Source organism: Felis catus, chromosome B2 (genome assembly GCF_018350175.1).
Source record: "Felis catus isolate Fca126 chromosome B2, F.catus_Fca126_mat1.0, whole genome shotgun sequence".
Classification (NCBI taxonomy): Eukaryota; Metazoa; Chordata; class Mammalia; order Carnivora; family Felidae; genus Felis; species Felis catus.
The window spans coordinates 64,755,877-64,778,361 of NC_058372.1; the positions used below are offsets into that span (position 1 = coordinate 64,755,877).

Consider the following 22,485-nt stretch of genomic DNA (forward strand, 5'->3'; position numbering starts at 1 on the left):
TAATAAAAAATCAATCAGAGAGCATAGACCTAAATTAATTTTGGGCTTAAAAACTATCTAGTCACTGCTTTTAGCATAAGTCACACTCACAAGCAGACTGAGAACACTGCTTTTTTTCTTTTCATTTTGCTTATTCTTCTAATAAGTCTGTCCATATTAAGGGATTGCTCTTTAGAAGGGAACAGTGTTTGTGACAATGCACATTGGTGCTGGCTTGGCAGGAATCTGCCAGCCTGGTTTAGGCTGATTAAGGGACCCAGCCTGTAGCTGGAAAAGGAATTGGTAAAGGATTTACAAAATAGGACATTTGCCCAAGTCCTGAGGTTCAGTGTTTGAAGCTGGGGTCGGCAAAATCCAGCCCACAGGTCAAACCCAGCCCACCACCTGTTTTTCTACAGCTGGTGAGCTAAGAATGGTTTTTACATATTTAAATGGTTGAGGAAAAAAATCAAAAGAATAATAGTGTTTCATGATATTGAAAATTATATGAAATTCAAATTAAAATATCCATAAATAAAGTTTTATTGGAATACATTTACCACCCTTTGCCATTAAATATTCTCCTACTTCACTCTGAATTACTCTAGAGCATTCTCTTTTTGTACAACAGATTTGATGAAAGCTTCAATAAGGTATGCTTGTGCATTTTACAAAAAACTTTTTAATGCATTTAAAATTAGTACTACTATTACATTTTAACACAACAAAGCTCACATGTCTATCAAAAGAACTGGGTACAACTAAGTCCTACTTCTTAAAAACACTGAAGTTTTGTTGGGTATAATCATAATAGTTTGTGATTCCAGAATTTATGTCTTAATCATAAATTATTACTTTATTTTGGAGAATATTTTAAGTGAAAATCCTGTTCTTTACATATATACTTTAAAATTATGTCTTACAAATTACAAATTTTCCCATAAGATAACTATAAATGTAACTACTAAAGAGAAAAAGGACAACTTGAATTGTATTTTTAAGAATTTAATCAACTCATAAAATTACTAAACTATAAATGATATAATACAAAAATATCAGAAAAAGCAAATACTTTCCATCTACCTTTGGTATTGCAGCGACTAAAATAATAATCTTCAATCAGAAAACTTTACTCTGTTCCTCACAGGATAAAAAACAAATATTGGATTTAATTTTAATTCACCATCAAACACTAAAATTTCATTATTAACATAAAATTATTTGGAAAATTGGAAAATTTGCCCATCCTTGACAATTTTTCTCTAGGCGAACTTTTCATACATGTATACGTTAGTGAAATGGACTGCTGTCAGTTTTGAGTATCAAATGCAAGCTACATGCAAATCAATATAGAATCGAGAGCCCCTGGAGGAGTACAGGAAGAAGGAGGGAAGTGAAAGAAAGGGCAGGAACCTACAAAAATTATGTTGAGACTAGCTGTTTGCACCAGTGCTTTTTTTCAAAGGCCTAAACTTGGCCTCTGTATCTTTATTAGTTTTGAAGGCAGGGTTCTTTGAGATCTCTATGTGAAAAATCTGTACTTGTTGAGATGGTGTTATGTTAGTTTCCTCTTGTCATTTCACCTTTGCTACCTGGAAAACTGATTAATTGACACAAATTTGACTGAACAGACTCCTGTGCAGAGTGAATAAAATAAAGGAGTTATTCATCATGATAATTTCTCAAGTAGAATCCTGGAAATTCATAATCCTAGGAATAGATTCAACACCAAAGTCCCAAGCGTTGATCCTCTCCTCTTCTCTATCTACACCAGTATTTTGATGATATCACCTGATCTCTTGAATCAAAATATATCTATAAGCCTATGATGCCTACATTTATATATCCAGCATAAACCTTTCTCCTGAACTCTAAACACACAGGTATCCAACTGCTTATTCAGCATTGCCACCGGAATACTAGACCAGTATCTCAAACTGAACATGTTCTAAATTGAAATCCTGATCATCTCCTAGTACTTTTCCACTTGAAGCTTCCCCCATCTCAGTAATGGTGTCTCTTTCCTTCTAATTGTTCAAACCAAACACTTGCGAGTCATCCTTGACTTTTCTTGCCTGCACCCCCTCCCCCCGACACTTGTCAGGAAATCCCATTGGCTATACCTAGAATCCAAGAGCTTCTAACCACCTCCAAAATTACCCTCCTGGTATGAGCCACCTTCATCTCTTCCTTAGATCATTGTAGTGGCTCCAACAGGTCTTCTGTTTTAACTTCGTCCTCCTACATGTAGTCTCAACACAGCAGCCATGAGGATCCTTTAAAAACCTGTCAGGTCATATCATTCCTCTGTTCAAAACCTACAATGTCTCCCTTCTTCACTTAGTATGGAATCTGTCCTTGCAATGCCATTTAAGATCCCTCAAGATCTAGCTCTCTCATTTTCCCCTCACATTACTTTTCATTATGTGTATCGATTATCTATCTGCTTCTGAAACAAACTACCACAAAATTAGTGGTTTAAAATAACAGATATGTTGTGTAAGATACTGTAAGAACTGTAAGAATTCTTTAGGTCAGAAGTCTGATGTAGCCCTTACTGCGCTAAAATCAAGGCATCAACAGGACTGCATTCTTTCTAGAGGCGAGAGAGGATATCCATTTCTTTGCTTCTTCCAGCTACTAGTGGTATCCCACATTCCCTAGCTCTTGGTCCCCTTCCTCAGTGTTCAAATCAAGCCAGGCTTGATTAAGTCCTTCTCACATCACGGCACTCTGACCTTGTCTTCTGTATCCCTCTTCCACTTTAAAGAACCCTCTTGACTCCACTGGGCCCACTTGGGTAATCCAGTATACACTCCCGTCTCAAGTTCTAACCTTAATTCTATCTGCAACTTTCATTCCCCTTTGCCATGTAACTTAACATATTTGTAGGTCCCAAGAATCAGGACATGGACATGTTGGGGAGGGGGTGTTATTGTGATTACCACACTATTCTTACCCTCATTCTGCTCTAGACATAACACTGTTCCGTAAATATTCCAAGCACAGTTCAGTTAGGACTGTTGTTCCAGCTATTCCCTTTTTGGAGGATGTTCTGTGCCACACTCACGCTTCTACTAACTCCTTTACCTCCTCGGTGAATCCTCCTTGACCATCCTATTTAACATTACAACTTACCCAGCCTCCATCCCCTAATTTCTATAGCACTTACCACATTCTAATTGTATACTTTTCTTGTTATTTTTTACATTTATTGTTTTTTATCTTTCTTCTTCTACTTGGGTGGGATATCTGTCTGTTTTATTTACTTGATATTCCCAAACCTGGACCAATACTTGTTACACAGAAGTACTCAATAATATCTGTTGAATGAATGAAAGAAAATGTTTTATTGCTAGAGACCTTAAATTACTCTGAAATAAGTTATGATTATAATGTCATATTATAGTGTCCATATACATCCTAGAATCAGGTAAAATTTTTTATTATTCCTGCCATGTGCTTTATATTTCTATGGAAAAGATTATTGCACACATGGCAGGCATTAATATATTGGATTCATCACCAAAGCAATTACTCAGCTTTGTAATTAAGTAGGGCATGTATGTGTTTGCTTTTTGTGGTGGGCATAAATCACTGTCTACCAACTGAGCTGTGCAAGTCACTTTTTATTTTTTCAAAACTCAAATTAATATTTGAACCCAAGCTACCATATTACTAAACTAGCAGAAAATTGAACATTTGTCCCTATAGGAATAGTTCTAGGTGTCATATAGAACCAAGACATTGATGGGGAGTGGGCTGAGGGACAGTATCTAGCCCTCCCTCTTAGGTCCACCAGGTGGTTGTAAAGACCTGTCTTCTGTACCCATCTCTCTTCTTCAGTGCTGCTGATTATCTATCTACTGGGACCCAAGGACCTCCTGCAAGGATTCCTGTAACCAAAAGTACTAATTTGGGGAGAGAGATATGGGTTCTTTCTTACCATCTTCATACCCATAGACCTCTCTCTTGCTTCTACCTATCAAACTGGGAAAACTTCCTTTTAAACTTTTCTCTCCATATCACTTTACACATTCTGTGTCTGCAAACCCCTTTCTCCTTTTTCAGCCTCTTAAAATGTTCTCAGTTCTTCTAAGAGCTTAGACTTTTGGAAAGCAAAAGCCAATGACTACATGCTGTTTTTGCTTTTCACCCTGTCATACAGCTTCCTGAGCTGGCTACTTCTGGTAGGGAAAGGGGGGGGGGGGGGGGATGGAAGAGGAAAAATATACACAATAACATCTAAAATGATACCAAACTGATTTTTAAAACTACCTTTTCTTAGGCGAAGGGCATTGTCTCAGAGTGGTTATTAAGTTCTACTTTCTTTGCTAAGGCATTTTGTATCAAACATGTGACTTTTTAGATAAATTGGGCAGGGATTAAAAATTGATTTTTTAATTTCATAAATATTTTTGCAATCAGATGATCTTTTAAAAAATTAGTTAGCAGGGCACCTGGGTGGCCCAGTTGGTTAAGCGTCCAACTTTGACTCAGGTCATGATCTCACAGTTTATGGGTTCCAGTATCCAGCACTAGGCTGACAGCTCAGAGCCTGGAGCCTGCTTTGGATTCTGTGTCTCCCTCTCTCTCTGCTCCTCCCTTCACTGGCCTTCTGTCTCCGTCTCTGTCTCTCTCTCTCTCTCTCTCTCTGTCTCTCTCTCAAAAATAGGTAAATAAACATTTAAAAAAATAGCATCTTGAGTGGCACTAATTATAAAGCCCTATTGATATACAAAATCAGAGCCATATTAAAAAAATGAACTTCATGCATTTTAAGATTAGCTTTACTTTTAAGTGTTCTACAAATAGAGGAAGGCAATTCAGAATCAAAACTACTTAAGGATTTAGGAGATATTTCTGTAATGGGAATTTCCCCCTTTGTCTACTTTATTGAAAACATATTTGGGACATCTGGGTGGCTTGGTTGGTTAGGTGTCTGACTACGTACAGCTCAGGTCATAATCTTGCAGTTCGTGAGTTCCAGCCCTATGTCCAGCTCTGGGCTGACAGCTCAGAGCCTGGAGCCTACCTCAGATTCTGTGTCTCCCTCTCTCTCTGCCCCTCCCCCATTCACACTCTGTCTCTCCCTCTCCCTTTATCTCAAAAATAAATAAACATTTTTTTAATTAAAAAAAGAAAACATATTTTAAGTCTTTTTCTGTGGTTCTCAGAAAACTTTTCTTTGAGCTATTTCTTTCTAAGGACTCACTTTTCTTCAATAAGATACACCACCTTAAGAAAGGGAGAAAAGTAGTTGCCATCCTCTTTGAAAGGCCATAACTAAAAATTATTTTTTGAATTTTTATTGTGGTAAAATATATGTACCTAAAATTTGTGATTTTAACAATTTAAGAATACAACTCAGTGATTTTAAGTATATTCACAATGTTATAAAACCATGGCCACTATCTGTTTCCAAATGTTTTTATCACCCCAAACAGAACCCTAACCCTTAAGCCATAATCCCTCTGCTCCCAGCCCCTGGTAACCTCTGATACTTCCATCTTTATGAATTTGCTTATTTTAGGTATTTCCTATAAATGAAATCATACATCATTTGTCCTATTGTAACTGGCTTATTTCACTTAGCAATAATGTTTTCAAGGTTCACCCATATTGTAGCATGTATCAGAACTTGATTTCTTATTACAGATAAGTAATATTATATTCTATATATACACCACATTTTCTTTTTCCATTTATCTGTTCATGGACAATTGGTTTTTTTCCACCTTTTGACTATTGTGAATAATACTGCAATGAATATTGATATAAAACTCTCTGTTTGAGTCCCCACTCTCCATTCTTTGGGATATATACCCAGGAGTAGAATTGCTCAATCATATGATAAGTTATGGTGAACTTTTTGATGAACTGCCAAACTATTTTCTACAGTATCTCTGCACCATTTTACATTCCAACCAGCAATACAGAAGGGTTCCAATTTCTTCACATCTTTGCCAACATTTATTTTCCATTTTTGTTTTGTTTTGTTTTTATTAAGGCCATTCTAGTAGGTGTGAAGTGGTAACTCCTGGTTTTGATTTGCATTTCCCCAGGACTAATGTTGAGCATCTTTTCATGTGCTCATTAGCTATCTGCATAGCTTCCTGGGAGAAATGTCCATTAAATCATCTGCCCATTAAAAAAAATAGACTTTATTATTTAGAGCAGTTTTAGGTTTATAGCAAAATTGAAGAGAAGGTTAAGAGCTTTCCCAAATACTCTTTCTTCCCGTGTATATACAGGCTCCCCCACTGCCAAAATTGCACACCAGGGTGGTACATTTGTTACAATCGATGTACCTACAATAACAGATCATTATCACTCAGTCCATAGTTTACATTATGGTTCACGCTGGGTGTCCATTCCATGGGTTGACAAATGTATAATGACATTTATCCACCATTACAGTACCACACAGAATAGTTTCACTGCCCTAAAAGTTCTCCATGCTTTGCCTATTCATCCATCCCTTCCCCCAACAACTACATATACTTTTACTATCTCCATAGTTTTTCCTTTTCCAGAATGCTGCATAGTTGGAATCATATAGAATGTAGCCTTTTCAGAATGGCTTCTTTCACTTAAAAAAATGCATTTAAAGTTCCTTCATGTCTTTTCATGGCTTGATAACTCACTTCCTTTTAGCATTGAATATTCAATTATTTGGATCACAGTTTATTATCTACCCACTGAAGGACATCTTAGTTGCTTCCAAATTTTAGCAATTATGAATAAAGTTCCTATAAACATTTGCATACTTGTTTTTGTGAGAACGTAAGTTTCCAAGTATTTTGGATAAATACAAAAAAGCACAATTGCTAGATCCTATAATAAGAGTACACTTAGTGTTCCGAAGTGGCTGTGCCATTTTGCATTCCTACCGGTAGTGAATGAATTTTCCTCATATGTATCTTACACATATTTTGTTAGATTTATACTGAAGCATTTCACTTTTGGGGGTGCTAATGTAAATAGTATTGTGTTTTTAGTTTCAAATCCCACTTGTTCATTGATGGTATATAGGAAAGTTATTCACTTTTGTATATTACCTCTGTATTCTGGAGCTTTGGTATAATTGCTTATTCATTAGTTCCAGGAGGTGTTTGTTTAGTTTCATTTTGTTTTTGGCAATTCTTTTAAATTTTCTACATAGACAATCATGTCATCTGACAGTTTTATCTTTCTTCTCAGTCTATATGTCTTATATTTCTTTTTCTTATATTATTACGCTAACAGTACAATGTTGAAAGATAGGTGTCAGAACATCCTTGCTTTGTTCCTGATCTTAGTGAAAAACTTTCTAGTTTCTTACCATTAACTATGATGTTAGCTGTAGGTTGTTGGTAGATATTCTCATTAGATATTTGAAATTATTCATCTCAATCTTTACAAATAAACCTGGTAATTTTCTTACACTGCTCTTTTTATCCTTTGATTATTTTTGCCTAATCAGTAATATTACAAATGACTTTTCAGTGTGTCTGCTATTTAAAAATCAGATACCTACCGCCCTTACCTCCTTCTTTCCCCTCACTGTCCCATGGAAGCACAATACAATTTCTCTTGCAACAAGTCTATCCTAATCTTCTAGTTCCTTATAACTGACTCACCATGCCCCTCCCCATCATCTCCCTGCAAATGAATTGTCACAATAATGCTTTCTTTAGAGTATCCCACTTCTTAAAGCCGACAAGCTTGCAGTATGTTAAAACAATGATTCCTCATAAATATCATCATTCCATATAAACAGCAACACTTTACCTATATTGGCAGTAGTTTCGTGACCAGAAAACAAGCAGAGTATAGATATTAGATATCTTGGCCCAGTTCATAATTTCAAACAGTATGGCATAATACCTGCTAATGGTCCTGCATGACGATCTCATGATAGTAGGTATTTTTTCTAACCTGCATGACTATATTGTGTATATCACTGTATAAAAGAAAGAAATGGCTAAGATGCAAAAGAGAGGAAACACAGCTGTCATGTAAGATGTGGTCTTAGTGTTTCTTCATCACTTTTTTCTTTTTAGAGAATGCCTATATTCCTGCTCTTTTTATAGGTATAGCATGTAAGAAAAAAAAAGAGCTCATAATTGAAATTAAAAATTCAGAATGTAAAAGCAGTGTGAGAATTATTTTAATACATTAAATTCCATGAAGATATAATTCATGGAAAACAGTTTGGCATTAGGGCAATGCTGAGCTGGTGTCTTAGAACAATTAACCTCTCAGCTAGGATTTCAGGGCATGTGTTTAGACATTTGACTCTTAGGTATTGTTTCTGCTGAGACTATTGCCTCCTAAAGCCTTCCCCAAGGAGTCTCTTTTCTTGCCCTCACCTTCTCCTAAGCTGATGATGACTATAGTCCCAGGGAGCTTCTGTTTTACTTCCAGGGATCTCTTACTGCCTCTATGAGAAAACTCCCTAAGGACCTCATACATATCCTCAGCACTAGGCTTGCCAGAACTGGAGTTGTGTCATCTTTTGAAAGAATAGGCCCCTCTCCTGCCTTGACATTTGGTTACCCTTGCTGTGACTATAAGATCATGGAATAAATCAAGATAAAGCATGCTAATAAACATGAATTTTTTAAAAAAATTGTAATAACTATCATTGAACTGTTATTTAAATTATTCCCACATTAGATACAAAAAAATATGGCAGTTAACTGTGAGGCATAATAACTTCCAGTTTCTTCTGTAAAGGAGCATATTCAAGCTGTCATTATCTGCTAAGGACCATTTCCCTAAAAATTGGGGGAATGTTATGCTCTATATCTGTAATTATGCTATTTCCACAAAACATTTCTCCATAGATCCGAGAAGTAGTATTCCATCTGGAAACCTAGTCATTTCAAATTTATTATATCTGCTAATTGTTATTGTATAGGCCTTCCAGATATGATGTTAGGGATTCAAAAAAGCATTTTGCTAATGATTAACTATGAACATTTCTGTTCATTATGTGTTACCAAATCATTCCATCTCTGTCTTTTAATTCTATAATTACTTGGAGAAGTACATTACTTAAAAATACAGGTGGGTCTTAAACAACATGAAGATTTATATAAGAGTAAATTAGAATGTGACTACTTATTTTACAGAAAATAAATAAATAAAATTAGCTTAGATCAGGGGTTGGTAAACTACTACCTGTAATCTAAATCTAGCCTACCATCTGTTTTCATAAATAAAGTTTTATTGGAACATAGCCATGTCCACTCATTTATATTTTGTGTATGCTGTTTTCTTGATACTAGGGGAGAATTAAGTAGTTGCAACAGAGATAATAGGGCCTGCAAAGCCTAAAGTTTTTACTATCTTGATCTTTAAAAAATTGCTTGTCAACCTCTGCTCAGATTTTCAAATAGGAGCGTATTCATCAGTAGGCATTTCTTATGAATTAAGGGGTTTTTCCCGATAAATCTTAAGTTTGCTCATGATTTGGGGGGAATACATCTATTATTTATAAGGAAATCCACTCATATTTATAATGACCTTAAAAGTCATTGTTTTCTTTCAATGCAGAAGGTCATTGGCTAGTATTGTCATAAATAAGAAGATAGATCACTCTATATTAAAGAAATTGTTCATAAATAGCAATCTGTGTTTATATTTCATATTAGTGGACTGGGAGAAGGGAGTGGAAAATGAAAAGAATAAATTGGACTTTGTTGTTTTGTTGTTATTTTTTTTTGTTTTAATTTTTTGATGTTTATTTTTCAGAGAGAGAGAGAGAGAAAGAGAAAGCATGAGTGGGGAAGAGGCAGAGAGAGAGGGAGATACAGAATCCGAAGCAGGCTCCAGGTTCTGGGCTGTCAGCACAGAGCCTGATGCAGGGCTCAAACCCACAAACTGTGAGATCATGACCTGAGCCTAAGTCAAATGCTTAACCAACTGAGCCATCCAGGGGCCCTTGAACTTGGTTTTTAATGTTTGTCAGTACTCACTGTTTTCTTGTCCCTTATCTTTACAGAATATGGATATGCTACACTGATATAGTACATCTTAGATCAGTACAATCCTTTCTTTTCTTTTCCTACTTAACCAATTATTATAGATCCAGGCTGCATCATACCGTTGGAGAAAACTCAGTGCAGACTGGGGGTACCAGGCACTTACGGTATGTAATTTTGGCCAAGCTTTACCAGAACCTTATGCATATCTCCAGTCAATCCTCTTCCTATTCCCACAAAAGTTATTGTATAACTTCATGGCTTTTCTTCTCTCATGAATTACTTTCAAGGGATTATCTTCACCTCCTCTGTTATCAAACAATAACTTCCTCAGTGTTCACCTCCAGTATGCACTAAATCTCTAAACCAGTTATTACCTGCTTGTCTTCAATTTTCAAATAACACAATCACATTGTCAAATAAGGCTCACATGAATCAGAGCTCTTATACCTTATAAAATTTGCTAATAATTTTAAGGATGCAAGTAAGCGGGAGACAAGATGAAGCAGAGAGAGGTCCACGACCACCAGAATAGCTCCCCATACCCAGCACTTTATGCATAAAGCACCTACCCCTGGCCCTTGTCCCTGAGTCCACCCTAATTTTTCTTAGTAGCCATTCTCTCCCAGTTCAGATGATGCCTCCTTATTTTTCAAAACTCAATTCAGATGCTGCTTCTTTCAGTAAACCTTCCTTGAATCCCTGTCTGGAATGAGATGCTCAGCCTATATGCTCCCATACATCCTACTGTCCACTGCATCATGGCCCTTTTTTGGTTGTATTATAGTTGTTTTTCTATCTCTTTCCTTAATGGTAAGCAACTTATAAGTGGAAACTTGTTTTCCATATCTCTAGCCACTAGCATGGTGCCTGCACCAAATTTGGTGTTTAATAAATGCTTACTAAAAGATGAAAATATTCAGGATCTCTGTCCTCTGATACATTGTAGGGCCAAAGGAGTGGTGGTAAGCAACAGAGAAAGAAGCCATATAAATGCAATATATTAAGAGTTATTATAGATGCAAAAAGCTACAGAAATTTCAGAAGGAACCACTAACTCTATTTCAGGGAGTCATGGAGAATTTCACAAAGGAAGAGGAGAATTAAAGGTGCATCTTGAAGAGAGAATAGAATTTGCCAGCCAGAGACAAGGGGGAAGGATGTGTTGGGCAGAGAAAATAGTAGGTCTGAAGTCATCATTATTTTGCAATACTCAAATATAACTATGAAAATTAGGTGACTCTTGTGATAAATTATTCAAGTTTTATGCTTTTGTTTAGTTAAAGAAAGCATCTGGTATTTCAGTATTTACAAAGGAAGTGAATTTAGCCTAACATTTGTATTATTGGATGCTGAAAGTATTTTTAAAATCAGTGCATAACTTGAAGACAGATTTTTTTATGGCTCATTATGCAATGATTATTACAGATGTACTGTGAATTATTGATTTAGCAAGCAATTGAGTCTTAAAACTGCTAAAACTAAATTTATAAGCATTTTTTTAATGATTCATACATCTGAGTGAACAAACCAGTTATTTATATTTAGAAGGAAAACTATTGTTATTAATCAAATGTCCAAATAAAAAATAAAAGTTACCCATTAATTGCCCTAGAGTTCATAATAACCTCAGAACCTTAAGGTAAAGATTTTCCTATGAAAAAGGATTGGAAAGACAGTTGTGTAAAAGAAGCCAAGGACATATGAGTTGATTTTAAGAGTAAGTACTGGCTATGATCTGAATGTGTGTGTATCCCTTCAAAATTCATATGTTGAAATGCTAACCCCCAAGGTGATAGTATTAGGAGGTAGGGGCTTTGGGAGGTGATCTGGCCATTGGAACTTTGCCTTTATGAATGGAATTAGTGGGATTATTAGTGCTCTTATAAAAGACACCTCAGAGAGCTCCCTCGCCCTGTCCACCATGCTATGACAAAGGAAGAAGGTGCTAAAATCTGTCTGTGCACTGTGAGAAATAAATTACTGTTGTTTATGAGCCACCCAGTTTATGATATTTTATTATAGGAGCCCAGACTGAGACAAGTACTATATATAGTAGCTGATATATATACATACACACACATTGGTATTTATATTATATATATATTTATATTTTATATATGAAATATATACATATTTCATAGATACAGTGAATTGTAATTTGCAACAAGAACTGCATTCCTAATTGTTGACATTATTGATATGATTTATACTTATCACTGACCAAATGTGGCCCAATTGTTTGCAGAAGACATACCTAATTATGAATGTTTCCTGTGCTCTAAGTATTTACCCAGACAATTCTTTGCAAATTCTTAGGCTTCTGGAAGAACACAGCATGGGGCCCACAAGGACATCTACATTCTAGAGACTACAGGTTCTTCTCAGAAGATTCCACATCCTACATCCAGGGTGAAACTAGAGAAAGAAAAATATACGATGAAAATAGTGTAGAAGGACATAGAAGAAACCATTAGAACAGCAGTTCTCAACCAGAGGTGATTTTTGTTTCCTCCCCCCTTCCACTTCAGGGAATATCTGATAATGTCTGGAGATATTTTTAGTTGTTACAAATGAAGGATGCTGCTGGCATTTTTGGTGGCCAGGGATGCTACTAAACAATCTACAATGCACCGGGCAGCCCCCACAACAAGGAATTATTCAACCCAACGTTTCAGTAGTGTTGGGATTAGGAAACTATGTACTAGACCATTACTGATTGTAGATTTCTTTTGAATGTTGAGAAGCAAAACAAATATGGGTAAGAAATGAATTGGCACTCCCTTTTAAATTATAAATGGAAGACATAGTTTTAGAAGTTGTAAAATAAGGAAAATTTATTGGACATACACAAAGCAGTATAAATAACAAATAAAAATCACTTGTACTCCTGCCATCCAGAGGTAACCACTATTACATTTTAAAATTTATTTCTAGTAATTTTTGTGCAAATAAGTTGGAAAGGCACTATTAATCAGATGGGGAGTCTGCTGTGCTGGAGCAGGGTAAGCTATCAAGGTTAATTGGTACAAATAATGTGAGAGAAGTTAGTAACTTTAAAGCAGAAATGCACAGGTTAATGAGAACTTAGGAAGAAACAAGGAGAGAGGGGCCAAGATAGTACTTTGAAGAAACTGAGTAGAATTAAGTGTCTGGAGTGACTAAAACATGCATGCCCCACTTCTCGTGCTTCTAACAATGGAGGCAGTATCCTATAATAATGTTTAATGAGAAAATGAAAATAAAAACAAAACAAACAGTTGCAAATGAAATAAATAGGAGAAGCAGACAACATCTTGGCTGGCAGGGAAGAACCTGTGCTTCAGTCAGAGTAAGAGATCTTTGGGGAAAGATTTTGTGTTGTGTATAAATTGGTTTAACTAGACCTGCATGAAAGAGAACTTCTCGATATGGCAGGCACTTGTTTCTCCCAGTGGTTTGTCTCAACCAGTGCCAATAACCCTAGCAATTAAAAATTCACATATTTTCATCTGTTCTATTCTCTGACATTGATGCCTAGAAGACTTTGTGCTAGAAAATGGCAAGATGTTTTCTTTTGGTCCCTTGTGTCAATTCGTTTAGAATTAGAACAGTTGTCACAGTCACAACAACAGGCTCTTCCTACTGTCTAGATCGATGAGAGGAGTAATGGGAACAATCTAATGGGTTAACAATTCATGCTATTGTGGGCACAAATGTATTATAATTACATCATTTAAAAGCTTGGCGTCATAAAGCATAGGGATTCTCAAAACTGGTTTTTTTTTTTCATTTGGCAATATGGAATTCCAATTCATGGAATCATGAGCATTTTCTCATGTCATTGGTCTTCCAAACATGATTTCATCATCTTCTACACAGCAAATTCATCATATTGTTTTACCATAATTTATGTAACTAATCCCTATTGTCGAACAAATAATCTACTAAATATATCAGACCAAATATCATTATATATTAGATTTTTTTGATGAAATGTTTTTAGAAATAAATTTTGGGTAGACAAGCAACTTACTGAACTTTTGCATTATTAACAGCTTATTGAGGTATAATTTTACATATTTTGAAATGTACCCATTTTACATATACAATTCAATGATTTTTAGTGTATTTACAGAGCTGGGCAACTATCACCACAACCTAATTTTAAAACATTTCCATCACTTCAAAAAGAATTCTTGTGATCATTTATAGTCATTCCCCATTCCCACCCCTAGCCTTAGCAAACACTAATATACTTTCTATCGCTAAGGTTTGCCTTTTTAAAACATTTCACATAAACAGAATCATACAATATGTGTTCTCTTGTGACTAGCTTCTATCATTAACCCTAATGATTCTGAGGTTCATCCATGTTATATACATCAATAATTCATTCCACATTGGTCTCCTTTTTTAAATTATTTAATGTTGGGGCACCTGGGTGGCTCAGTTGGTTGAGTATCTGGCTTCGGCTCAGGTCATGATCTTGCGCTCTGTGAGTTCAAGCCCCGTGTCGGGCTCTGTGCTGACAACTTGGAGCCTGGAGCCTGCTTTGGATTCTGTGTCTCCCTCTCTCTCTGCCCCTCCCCAACTCATGCTCTGTCTCTCTCTCAAAAATAAATAAACATTAAAAAAATAAATTGTTTAATGTTTATTTTTGAGAGAGAGAGAGAGAGAGAGAGAGAGAGAGAGAGAGAATGTGGGGGAGGGGCAGAGAGAGAGGGAGACACAGAATCCTAAGCAGGCTCCAGGCTCTGAGCTGTCAGCACAGAACCCGACCTGGGGCTCAAACTCATGAACACACATAATTTCTTCTTGCATTTTTTTTTTGGTGAGTATTTCAGTCACAGTATGGTTGTCCTAAATCTAAAAATGATTGATCACAGGAAAAAATATATTTGTTTGACTTACAACTTTAACCTAACTGAAGTCATTTTGATGGTGATTAGGCATGGGTTTGATTTTTCCAGGTAATACATCAAGAGACACAAACATTTTTTCAGAGAAGTCATCCTTTAAAAAGGCATCAATCAAGAGCACTTAAATGCAAACTTACTGGAGTACACTTGACTAAATCATCATAACCAAGAGTAGGGAAACAGGAGAATGACCCAGGATGTGTTCTAAGATGTCTGGAGGAAAGGGATGATTTTTGGAAGTATTACTAGGTTTCCAATAAAATATCAACTCTGTCCAAAAATGAAAACTAAGAAACCATCTAAGAAAGAGTATGGTAGGCAGAATAATGGCCTCTAAAGATGTGAACCTCTCAATCTCCAAAATCTGTGAATATATTACCTTTTGTGGCAGAATGAATTTGGCAGTTAAGGCTCTGGGGACCAAGAGATTATTCTGGATTATCTGGGTAAATCTAACGTCATCACAAGGATCCATATAAGAGAAGAATGGAGGTAGGAGAATAAGAAAAGATGTGACAGTGGAAGCAAATGTCAGAGTCATGGAGAAACATGGACCAGGGAATGTAGATGGCCCCTAGAAACTAGAAGAAGCAAGGAAACAGATCCTCCACTGGAGCCTCCAGAAGGAACACAGCTTGCTGACACTGATTTTAGCCAAGTGCATCCCATTTGGATTTCTGACCCTTAGCACTATAATAGAATATATGTCTGTTGTTTTGAGCCATTGAGTGGTAATTTGTTACAACAGCAATAGAAGACTAATACATAGAGGCTTACCATAATGAGACAGGGACAGGAGTTTGACTTGCTCTCAGACAGGGAAATGTGAGGGAAGGGAGGAAAGCTGGGCAACCCTAAGCTAAGCCAAACACTCCTGAGAACAAGTCCCAGTGGCTAAATGGGGTAGGGCCTCCCTTGGCCTCACAAAGCTTGGAAACTCCAACATCCCACATCTCTCTGCTCTCTCTTCCTCAAACACAAATTACCCCCAAATGGCTAATTCCAGTTTACTTCCAAGACAGGCCTTACATAAAATATAATTTAAGTGCCCTTTATCCTATATATATGTTTTTACTTTGTCTTGTCATATATGATTGAAATTGGTATTATTAGACAGATCTAGTTTTGCACATCATTTTTAGTACTTCCCAGCTGTCATGGTTGGCAGGTGACATAACATATTTAAATTTTAGTATCTTTATCTGAAAAATGACAAAATGTTACTACCTACCTTATGAGGTTTCTAAGGAGACCAAATGAAGCGTAATATCTGGTTCTTAGCTATCCAAAACAGTAGCCATTATTATTATCATCACCAGCACCACCACCATCACTGAAAATCACTTAGTGCCTGGCACACAGTACATGCTATATAAGTGCTTGTGATGTAAATAAAGACAAGTTAGAGCGGCACCTGGGTGGCTCAGTTGGCTAAGTGTCTGACTCTTGATTTCAACTCAGGTCATGATCTCGATCTCATGGTTTGTAGAATCGAGCCCCCTGTCAGGCTCTGCGCTGACAATGCAGAGCCTGCTTGGGATTCTTTGTCTCCCTCTTCCTCTGCCCCTCCCCTGCTCGTTCTTTCTCTTTCTCTCTCAAAAATAAATAAATAAACTTGAAAAAAAAAAGACAAGTTAGAAATCAGGCAGGGCCTGGAAACTCTGAAGACAAAAATCCACAGACTTCACTAACTTGCTGATGGTTGCCTCTGTTTATTTGCAGATTTGCTGTGACAAATAAAAGCTACATGCAGAGGATCCCGTCCTGTTGAGGTGTACAACTTATTCTACCAGCTTTTTTTTTTTTAATTTTTTTTTCAACGTTTATTTATTTTTTTGGGACAGAGAGAGACAGAGCATGAACGGGGGAGGGGCAGACAGAGAGGGAGACACAGAATCGGAAACAGGCTCCAGGCTCTGAGCCATCAGCCCAGAGCCTGACGCGGGGCTCGAACTCCCGGACCGCGAGATCGTGACCTGGCTGAAGTCGGACGCTTAACTGACTGCACCACCCAGGCGCCCCTACCAGCTTTAAATAAAGTGTGATTATTTTAGATATACATCTAGAGTTCACTTAATGGAATTAACAATAATTTGAGACTTTTTCTTTCCTGTGCTATCAGATCATTGTAATTACAGGAAGATTTGAAGAAAAAAATTATTTGCCTCATAAAAAATTATGCATTTGTGCACAGCTTTTTTACACTAAAATATCTCTGCATTTTCCAATGTTACTTATATTTTATTTCTTATACTACATAATATTATAATATATTATGCACTTGAACTCATTTGCTACAGTGTTGTGTCTTTAATATCATGTATGCAAAGCAAATAATTTTTGCACAGGGCAATGCCAATGCACCTTCCAGATTAAATGCATTTGTCATATTTGCATATGACATATGCAAATGTCATAATGCATTTGTCATATTTGGCTATCTGTATGACTTCTTCCCTTTCTTCCCTCATATCATACTTAAATGGTATCTTCTCAGGAGACTTTATTATCCAACAACCTCTTTTCTTCCTTCCTCCCTCCCTCCCTCCCTCCTTTCTTCCTTTTTTCTTCTTTCTTTCTTTCTTTCTTTCTTTCTTTCTTTCTTTCTTTCTTTCTTTCTTCCTTTCTTTTTTCCAAAGATACAGTATGTATAAAGAACTCCTTCATTTAACATTGCCCTATCCACTCTTCCTTTTTTTCAGTATTCACTCTCTCTACTCTTCATAGTATTTTTCTTACAGACATAATCTCTGACACACTGTGTATTTTACCTATTTATTTTCTATCTCACCTGTCTCTATACATATACTCTATGGAGGCATGGTTTTAGCATATTTTGTTTACTTCTGTGTCACCAGCCCCTAAAATAGTGCCAGGAAAATTGCAGGCATTCAATAAATATTTACTGAATTAAGTAATTAGTAATTGTGGTATGTATTGTGTCTCGCCCAGTTCTCTACTCCCAACAGGTGGAAGTAGTACTGCAAAATAGGCAAAATCTCTTTCAGTGTATTTAATGCAGCTTGTGTGAGAATATAAGAGATAACTTGGTGGCTGATGTCAAGTTATACTCCTTTTCCTATCAGAGTACTGAGACCTGAAGTCAGGGAATTGAGTGATGATGATTATTACTGAACTCCAGAAGCTCAGGTGAAAGAAAACATGGACTGAATTAGATTCATATTAGCCTTCTGTGTGCCCTTCCTTTAAAGGGTCCACACCTGGAACAAATCTGTACTGATGGCATATGGTGGCAGGCAGAGGTGAAGCCCAGGTGATACAGCAGGCAAACAGACCATTCTTTTTTTCATGGGCCTCCCTCGTTCATAATAAGAAAGATCTAGCTTCCCTAGAGAGGAGCCGCCTCACTTCTTCACCACTACACTATGGAAATGGGTGAATGATAGCTTATTTTATTTTCAAGTGGCTTGAGGAGTGGTAGTCTCTACCGTAGAGATAGCAGTGGACCTAACATGTCCCTATACAAAACTCTTTCAGGCTCTTCCAACCTAAGTGAAAATATGCCTGACACACAATGATCTGGCTCCAATTCCACTTGTGATGTACCTATTCCTGAAGATTCCCCTTCCAGGAGTAGAACCCTCTTTTACTTCTTACCCAGTCACCCTGGATTGTGAATTAACAAGGCATTATTTCCCAGTTTTGTAGGGCTAAAACTTTTAGGGTGGCCTTTGACTTTTTCAGTTAAGATAGTGAAAGAAATCCTATCACACTGGTTTACCTAACTATTTTCTTTTCTTGTATGTAAAATGAGGTCCAGGGAGCTGTAAAATGGTATTGAGAACCTCTCTCTTTCTACCTTTCTTAGTATGTAGCATTGTTCCTCTTGTCTACAAGATGGCTGCTATGACTCTAGGCATCATATCTATGTTCCATCCAGGAATTAAGGGAGGTGGAGAGGGGAGAAAAAGGGAGATGCTAGCAGAGATTGTCTTCATTATCAGGAAGCCAAAAGTTCTCCTGTTAGACTTCTACTTACATCTCATTGGTTAGAACTGAATCTCATGGCACTCCTAGAGGCAAATACTGAGAAGTATTTTTAACTGAAAACATGGTCACCCTCAACAAAACTGGGGTTTTCAGTTAGCAAGGAAGATGAGAGAGAATCAATATTAAGTAGCAAAAAACAGTGCCTGTCACAACCTGTTACCTCTCCCTCACCTGCACATCTTGATTTTTCTTTCCCTCATTTATCTCCTTTCACAATTTCCATTTCCTGTGCCATCTTTTCCCATATTCTTGCTCACCCCATGGACATAAGGCAATGACCATATAAACAACTCCTCCCCTTCTTCTATTCATGCTGCCATCTCCAGATTCCTCTTCTTTTAGGACTACTCTGTCTTTTCCTCATTCACAAATCTTCACTTATCAAAGTCCTTGGTCCTTTATCTTGTATTCAAGGCCTTCATACTCAGTCCCAATCTGACTTAATTTCAACTACTCTTAATGATACCAGTTTGTCCTCCAGCCAGTCTTCAATCACTTTTCTCAATTACTCATTGGATTTTTCCAGTTCCATACATTTGCTCATGCTGTTTTCCATTCGGAATGACTCAGGATCCTTCCTTCATTTAATTCTGTCAAAACCCTTCTCACTTTTCAAAGTTTTTTTCAAATTTGTTTTCTTCGAGAATGCATTCACAGATCCTCCCAATTAGAAATTTTCCTTCATTATTTCCACTTCTCCTATTCCTTAGAGGGTTGCCCCAAACATAGCACTCTCCACATACTGCCTTACACCTTAGGCCTTTGTATACTCCATTCTACTTTACAATAAAATGATAAGTGTCATGCAATTTGTTTTAATAGGTTTTGTTTCTTTAGAACAATTTTAAATATACAGAAAAATTGAGAGGATAGTGTAAAGAATTCTCATATATCTATACCCAATTGTTCCTATTATTAACATCTTACATTAGTATTGTTCTTTTGTTAAAATTAATGAACCAGCATTGATGCACTGTTATTAACTAAAGTCCAAAGTTTATTCAGATTTTCTTAGTCTTTAACCTGATGACCCTTTTCTGTTCCAGGATCCCTTCCAAGGCAACATATTTCATTTATTTACCATGTTTCCTTAGTTTCCTGTTAGCTATGACAGTTTCTCAGGATTTCCTTGTTTTTGATGACCTGGACAGTTTTGAGGAAATCCTGGGAACGTATATTTTAGCATGCCCCTTTATGGGAGTTAATTGGATATTTTTTCATGACTACATAGCAGTTATGGGTTTTGGGGAGGAAGAACACAAAGGTGAGATGCCACTTGCATCACATCATTGAGGATACAGAAAACATGATTTATGACTATGGATGTTGACCTTGATCACCTGGCTAAGGTAGTGTTTGTCAGGTTTCTCTCCTATGAAGTTTCTCTTTTTTCCTCCTTTCCATTCTGTACTTTTTGGAGGAAGTCACACTATGTGCAGCTAACACTTGAAGAGTGGGGAGTTACACTCCACCTTCTTGAGAGTAAAGTACCTACATGAATTATTTGGAATTCTTCTGCATGGGAGATTTGTTTTTCTCCCCCATTTATTTATTTTTCAACCATTTATTTATAGCAATATGGACTCATAGCTGTTTATTTAATTCTTTGGGTTATAATCCCCTACTACTTTCTTTTTTTGCTCAAATTGTTCCAGCTTTGACCATTAGAAGTTCTTTCAGGTGACAGCTGTGTCCCTCAGCTATAACCCCCATTCATGTGAGTTTCTGTTGTAATTATTGTTTTTGAGCACTTCTTTATATTCTGGTACTACAAGATGCTCCAGGTTTATTTTGTGTATTTCCTCTCTCAGTCTTAGCCTTTCCTCTAAGGATCCCTGGTTCCTTTTGTTGGAGAATGGTATTAGAAGCCACGATCTAAGTGTTAGTGTGTTCCTTGCTGTTCAGGAGTCACTTATTTTAGGCCTTCTCAGCTGACGAACCAAGGAAATATGTCTGTGCATATAGATACGCATACACATATTTCTATAAATATTTCTATATGTGACCACCTATATCTATATCAAACTAAAGTATCCAACTCTAACCCATTAACATATGAATTATTATAACCTCTCCCTCTTATCTATAAGCTCTCACTCTAACAGTGAGAAATCTGGTTCTCATATCCTGCCATTTGATTGCTTTTCACTTATAGTATGTATGCATAGCGGTATCAGAATTGTTAACTTATATCCCTGTGGGAAACAATATTATCAACTAGAGAATTATGCTTCTGTGTAGTTCTCTTTGCCTTTAGTCTTTCAGACTCCACTCATTTAGAAAGTTCCTTATGGCTGACCCTTTTACCCCCACTCTCCTCTGTGAGGTTGTTTCATGCATTTGTAATACAGTTTAATTCTCTTATCCCAATCTGCATTCCTCCCTGGGAACTACCTAAATCACTTTTTTTAAGTGCTTTTTATATATTGTACAGTTCAATGGATTATAACAATCATGTTATGTTATGTCTCCACCATTACAGAATCATCCAGGATGGTTTTAATGGCACTAAAAATTCCCTTGTTGCTTCACTAACTCAACCCTCCCCTCCTCCTTTCTCACAAGCAATTGCTGATCTTTTCCTGTCTCTATAGTTTTGCCTTTTACAGAATATCATAATTGTAATCATGTACTATAGAGCCTTGTCAGGCTGGCATTTTTCACTTATCAATATACATTCAAAGTTCATCCATGTCTTTTCATGGCTTGGTAGCCCACTTCATTATACTGTTGAATAATATTCCACTGTATGTGTATACTGCAGTTTGATTATCCACGCACTTACTGAAGGATATCTTGGTGGTTTCCAGTTCTTGGTGATTACAATAAAGCTGCTATATTAAGTTTTCACAAGTTTGAAGTTTTCAGCTGAATTAGGTAAATATCTAGGAGACAATTGCTAAGATTATATGGTAAAATTATGTTTAGCTATGTAAGAAACTATCAAACTATCTTTCACAGTGACTTCACCTTTTTGTATTTTCACCAACAATGAGTAAGAATTCCCGTTGTTCTGCATGCTTGTCAGTATTTTCAGTTTTATGGGTTTTTGTTTTTAATTTTTAATTTTTTTATTTTAGTCCTTCTCATAGCTGTGTGACATATTTCACTTTTGTTTTATAACTTTGTAATGATAAATCACATTTCTCACATTTTTTTTTGCCATCTGTGTATCTTCTTTGGTGCATTGTTTGTTCAAATCTTTTGCCAATTTTTTAAATTGACCTATTTTTTTTATTGTTGAGCTTTAAGAGTTCTTTGTATATTTTGGATAAATGTATCTGATAAATGTATCAGATATGTACTTTGCAGACATTTTCTCCCAGCCTATGGCTTTTATTTTCATTCTCTTAGTAGTATCTTTCATAGAAAACATATTCTTAATTTTTAAAAAGACTGACATCATTTTTTTCTTTTGTTGATCATTCTTTCAATTTCATCTAAAAATTCATCATCAAATCCATAATATTAAGATATTCTCTTATGTGTTATTCTGGAAGTTTTATAGTTTTGCATTTTATGTTTAGGTCTATTATCTACTTTGAATTTATATCTGTGAAAAGTGTGAACTAGATTGATGTCTAGTTCATCTTTTTTTGATATAGATGCCTAAGTGTTCCAGC

At 36.3% G+C, this 22,485-nt stretch overlaps 1 long non-coding RNA gene across 6 annotated transcripts in view; it reads left to right on the forward strand.

Annotated features, from left to right (window-relative positions):
* The window catches only part of LOC123385428, a 385,056-nt gene extending 368,319 nt beyond the window's left edge, over positions 1-16,737 (forward strand). For 5 of the 6 annotated variants that reach the window (XR_006597899.1, XR_006597901.1, XR_006597900.1 and 2 more), the window contains 2 exons: positions 12,270-12,448; positions 16,574-16,737. This is a non-coding gene — a long non-coding RNA (uncharacterized LOC123385428). The remainder of the gene's footprint in view (positions 1-12,269; positions 12,449-16,573) is intronic. The other variant, XR_006597897.1, reaches the window with a different exon arrangement.
* The last annotated feature ends 5,748 nt before the right edge of the window (positions 16,738-22,485 follow it).